The sequence below is a fragment of the Vigna umbellata genome, chromosome 3 (genome assembly GCF_029865625.1).
Source record: "Vigna umbellata cultivar VRB3 chromosome 3, Vumbellata_1.0, whole genome shotgun sequence".
In the NCBI taxonomy this organism is placed as follows: Eukaryota; Viridiplantae; Streptophyta; class Magnoliopsida; order Fabales; family Fabaceae; genus Vigna; species Vigna umbellata.
This window is the reverse complement of record NC_142167.1, coordinates 41,932,463-41,938,679: the sequence shown is the minus strand read 5'-3', so window position 1 is coordinate 41,938,679 and position 6,217 is coordinate 41,932,463. Positions and strand designations below refer to the sequence as shown.

Sequence of the window (6,217 nt, the reverse complement as noted above, 5' to 3'; positions counted from 1 at the left end):
GTCGCGATGGTAGCAGAAGAAGGATATTTCCAGCGACACCTCCTTCATGACAGAGTTTCCGAATTTTATCCAAATTAAAGTAATAGGAGAAATAATTTTCTAACATGGGATGCTGTTTTGATCAACTTAAGTGTATTGAAATACACATTGAAATTGTAATATGAAGCAAAAAGTTGAATTTTTTTCTGTGATATAGACAAAAACACAGAGTTATTGACATATGTTGGGAGCTTAGTCCGTATGGAAAGCATTAGTAGTCAATTTTTTATATGCATGAGATATTTTTGGACATAAATGCAGTGAAACCTTATTTCCGTACGGAACAGTAGACGTTGGCTCTCTATTTCCGTTTTATGACGAAATTGACCTCGTTTTTGCTTTTATGATTTCTTCATTGAGTTGAGTTGCGTGTGTTTCAATTTCAACCAGGGTAATATGTCACTGTCTACTTTACAAATAATCACAGCTGGCATGCTACAGAACCCCAACAGTAATTCAACTCTATATGAGGTTCCCATCATCTTCAAATAAAATACCCACAAATTCAACTCTCGTTACATTCTTTTTTATACATATCACTCTTTTTAATAAATTCTAACATCGTTAATATTAAAATAATGAAAAAGAATGGACTCATTCTTATATAAACAGCGAGACCATATTGAAAAAAATAAATAAATAAGCACCCAACATTTATATATTTTATTTTTATGATTTTAAACACAGTGTTTCAATCATGTAACCTTATCCCTTTATAAATATTAATTTCAACTTCTACAATAACATCTTTAAAATTTTACAAGAAGATAACCCAAATCCAAATTGTTATCAATTTCATTAAAACAACTCCAATCTTCCCTTTGGCCTCGGTTCACGAGTGGTTGGCACCCTCTTCAGGAGTCCGTGTGGAGGACCTACTGCAACGGCAAAAAGTGTGGCTTTGCCACCAGAAGAGAACGTGGAGCGAAAGACTGGAAAATCCTGAAGGCCGTGGAGCCAATTTCAATGGGTGCAGGTGTTTTGCCAATGAGTAATAATAGCGATGGAGGTGACGGGGAGGTGATGTACATGAGGGCTAACAAAACGTATCAACTTACCTCCTCGAAGACGAACTCCAACCTTCATATCTACCTCCTCAGTTTTCTTTGCTCCCAACTGCATAGACGAAGAAGAACCCAAATAATAGATGACGAACCAAATGCACACTTAACATACTTAATCTCATTTCAAAACTTAAACAGCCAACGTGGCAGAGAGTGAAAAGGGTAGCAGGCATACAACGTAACATCGCCGTTAAGTTAACGCTATCCAATTTTAAGGACTGATAGTAAGAATTTCAAAACTATAAGGACTAAAAACCATCAAAGTTTCGAGTAGGGACTAAAACCAAAATCGTGTAATACTTAAGGGACGAAAAACATATTTAACCCCATATAATATTCCCGCAAATCTAATCTACAAATATTCGGATATTTTTATCATCCTTATTTTTTATATATTTTAAAATTTCCATTACACTTTAATAATAAGTTTTTTTATATTGTTCTAGAATTTAACAATTTAATAAAATCAACATGCGAATTTAAATGATCTGATCCGTGTTAAAAAAATGCATGTTGGTGATGTTTTTCTTGACGAGTGACAATTTTTATTGTTTTTTAAAGTAAAACACCTTTTCTTCTTACCTAATATTTATGTTCAATTCAAACACTTTCATTACAAAAATGTTCTCCCAACGTAAGAATGCTGGTTTCAATAATCAAACAGTTGCTCGCGTGTCGGATAAGTTAATCAGGCTAATATTCAACCTTTATAAAGTTCTTGTTCCATAACTTGTATTATTTACAAATTTATTAAAGAAATTGATTATTTTAATAACTTTACGCTGACTTCAGTTATAAATTACGCAAACTAAAACAGTTTTCAAAATTAGAGCAAAAAACAAACTTATTCTATCAAAAGATCAACAACATATCCACATCAAATAATAGAAATAATAAAAAAAGTATGCAACTTATGTCATGCAAATTGACTTCTAAATTAATCCTACCACTGTCTCGCCATAATCCACTTATCACTTTGTCAACCGTGTCCATGAAAACGGTTCTCTGATGAAGCACCAAAACTTCATGGGTGACGAACCCTATTAGGGTTAGTCTTAGCTTCATGCTCCTCCTTTTCATCACAACAAGTGCTCAAACACCAATTTACATGAACAATTGCTGTGACAACTCAACTCTTGTTAGCTCTTCATACAAAGCCAACGTGGACACCCTTTTCTCATGGCTAATCCCAGACTCATACAAAAGCGATGGATACAACTACACCTCTGTAAATAGCAACAACCACAACAATGATGATGCTGTTTATGGATTGTACAGTTGCAGATACGACATCACAGGGTATTTTTGCCGGTTCTGCATCAACAGTGCTTCCAGTGAACTCACTCGAAGGTGTTCCAACAGTGTAGGAGCTATCATATGGTATGACATATGCATCATCCGTTACACAAACCAAAGTTTCAGTGGCCAAGTTAGTTTATCTCCAATATGGAATACTACCGGAACCAGAAAAATCAAGGTAATTTTTCAGTATGGAACATGAAAACTCAGCTTAAGGATGTTTTCTTTTTCTTAACATGATATCAGTGTGAAGTATGCAAGGGTTCTTGAGGTTAAGAAGTCTGATTGTTCACTTTCCGAACTTTTATTCCTTTTAGTTAAGTGCCAAATTCAAAGTTAAAACTTTGAGTAAGAGAGATTTAAGCCTAGCTTCATTCCTACAAATGACTTGCAGTATTATAGTAAATGTAAACAATTATATTCTAAAGTAAACAAAGTTTACTACATATGCTTTAGGATTGAATAACAATTTAAAAAACTTTTATACTGTTCTTAACTGCACATATTTTCCTTTACAATTCAATATTCTATGGTAAATTTTGATCCAAACACAGGACTCATCAGAAGTTAAGAAAACTGAGGATTGTATGGAGGGTTTGATTAGAAAGGCAACGGTATTAATGATTTGGAATATGTAATGTAGATTCTTTACGTTTGGTATCTTTCTATATGTTCTAATTTATTTCAAGCTTTTATCAGGAATTTTACCAGATGGAAGACAAATTGCAGTGAAAAGGCTCTCACAATTTTCTGGTCAGGGTTCACAAGAGTTCAAGAATGAAGTGATGTTTATAGCTAAATTGCAACATCGTAACCTTGTGAGACTTTTGGGGTGCTGTTTGGAGGAAAATGAGAAGATACTTGTATATGAGTATATGTGTAATTCAAGCCTCGACTTTTATCTCTTTGGTGGTATGTTTTACGTATAGTTTTAGTGAATAACGTTTTTCATGAGCGTTTGTAGTTTTTATTCCCAATTAATCATGGCCTACGGAAACCAATCAAGTAGAGGTGCTATTGGCTTTAAAGAATTGATGTGAAATTGATTACAGGGTATATTGTTTATTAGCTTATATGACAAGTGCTGTATGATCTTAATATGTAGTTTTCTTTAAGGATAAGAGCAAGAAATCAACATCATAATAATAATATTACCAGAGAAAGTTGTGGGGCTAAGTTCATTTCTATTCATAATGTGAAATTGAATTCAGGTTATCTTGATGTAGTTAAAAATCATAAGATATCCTTAAGGAAAATAAGCAACCTCTTGAAAGTGGTTGAGTCCTTTAAGTGGTTTTTTTTTTCTTTTCATTTCTTTTCTTCATTTTGAGATATCTTCTTTGTTTTGATGCTGTCAGATGAAGAGAAGAGAAAGCAACTTGATTGGAAACTAAGATTAAGCACTATCAATGGAATAGCAAAAGGTATTTTATATCTTCATGAGGACTCTCGACTCAGTAATTCACAGAGATCTCAATGCTAGCATGTTCTATTAGACCCTGAGATGAATCCCAAAATATCAGATTTTGGATTCGCTAGGACCTTTGAAATAGGACACAACCAAACAAAGACAAAACGAGTTGTGGACACCTAGTGAGTGCTACTAATCCAGTTTTAACCATTTCAAAAGCGAAATTGTTATGTACTAACAATTCAATTTATAAGAGGAATAACAAAGTTCTATTGCTTCCTTGCAGTGGATACATGGCTCCAGAATATGCTATGGAAGGATCATTTTCTGTGAAATCGTATGTTTTCAGCTTTGGAGTTATTGTCCTAGAAATCATTTGTGGAAGAAAGAATAGTGGATTCCATCTATCAGAACATGGTCAAAGTCTTCTTATATGTGAGTTTTCTCTCCTATTGTTTAAGGAGTCTCTCAACCATAGAGTTCAACAACATTCACAAATTACATGCAGGCGTGGAGCATATGGTGTGCAAGAAAATGGTTGGAATTGATGGATCCAACACTGATAAAATTATTCAAACATAGTGCAAAATATGCTTTTTATAGCGATGTTTTATACAGGTTAAAATCACCTCGTATAAAAAGTGACGTGGTGGCAGTATCGTAAATAAAGTAAGTTTTTTTATACCTATTCCATTAAGAACAAGTATACAAAATAATGAATAAAATTTTTTATACCGATTGCACTCAAAATAGATATAAAAAACTATTTTTTATGCCTCTTAAACTTGTAATAGGTATAGAAGTAATGTTATGACAAAAATATAATGTTGAAAAACTTTTTCTATACCGATTAGACAATATAACCAGGATAAAAAATTTCATATTCTACCTAAATCCCTTTTCTCAGTTCATTTTCTCTTCTGCATCTTTCTCTCTACGACCCCTTTCTCTCTTCTGGAGCAAGTGTGGTGATGCTCATGATTTAGGATGCATCAGGTTGTGTTCGCGTTTGCTGCTCCGGTGGGTTGTGGTGGCTCCGCAATAGAGATGGGAGTAGTTCTAAGAAGCTGTAATAGACGCCGTGGAGTGGTTTACAGAGTCGATCTCCTTTGACAGGCAGCTCTACAAGCAAGACATGAAAGGGAAGCATAGTGCATGCGTCGATGCTAGCTCACTAGGTCAGTCACGAAATCTTTCACTCTTCCAATTTAACGCTCAACGAAACACTCATTGTTCGTTGTTTAGGATTTGATAAGCGCGATCAACAGAGACTCCAGACTCTCCATTCTCGAAGGTTTGGAGGAAATAGAGAGGCGCATTGAGAATGGAGAGTTCAATTGGAGAGCTAACAGAGAGGATGTGCACATGAACATCGATGATCCTGCAAAGAAGCTCCACACCACTCGGAGTAGGAACGATCAGGTTTTGACTAACTTTCGCCTCTAGTGACATGACGCCATCCACAAGATCTTCGTGAGCATGAAGTAGCTTCATGATGTTAGGCTCCTCCGATCGTTGCCTGCTAAATTCATCTGTCACGCTGATGCAAAACCTGTACTAAACCACCCTTCATCTCTCTCGCCCCTTAATTTGCCATTCATTATCCAACATTAAATTTTGATATGTTTTCTCTGCCTACACATTGGATATACGAAGTTGGATAATGAATGGAAAATCAAGGGGAGAGAGGTGAAGGGTTGTTCAGTACAAGTTTCACATCGGCGTGACAGATGAATTTAGCTAGCAGCCCAGAGGATCCTAACATCATCCTGAAGCTGCTTCAAGCTCACATGGATCTTGTCGATGGTGTCGCTACACTAGAGGCGAAAGTCAGTTAAAACTTGATCGTTCCTACTCCGAGCGGTATGGAGCTTATTCGCAAACTCACCGATGTTCATGTGCATGTCCTCTCTGTCAGCTCTCCAATTGAACTCTTCATTCTCAATGCGCCTCTCTATTTCCTCCAAACCTTTGAGAATGGAGTCTCTAGAGTCTCTGTCGCTTGCGCTTATCAAACCCTAAACAAAGAAAATTGAGTGTTTCGATGAGCGTTGAATTGGAAGAGTGAAAGATTTATTGATTGACCTAGTGAGTTAGCATCGACGCATGCTCTATGCTTCCCTTTTATGTCTTGCTTGTAGAGCTTCTTGTCGAAGGAGATGGACTCCGTAAACCTCTCCACGACGTCTGTTACACCTTCCTAGAATTACTTCCATTGTGAGAACCACCGCAACCCACCGGAGTAGCAAACATGAACATAGCTTGATGCATCCCGAATCATGAGCATCGTCACACTTGCTGCAAAAGAGAGAAAGGGATCGTAGAGAGAAAGATACAGAAGAGAAAATGAACCGAGAAAAGGGATTTAGGTAGAATATAAAAAAATTTATCCCAACATGTGTAA

At 35.9% G+C, this 6,217-nt stretch overlaps 1 pseudogene; it reads left to right on the top strand.

Moving 5' to 3' along the window:
- The first annotated feature begins 435 nt into the window (after positions 1-435).
- On the top strand, positions 436-5,651 carry LOC124820719 (cysteine-rich receptor-like protein kinase 25; annotated as a pseudogene).
- Positions 5,652-6,217: the final 566 nt, after the last annotated feature.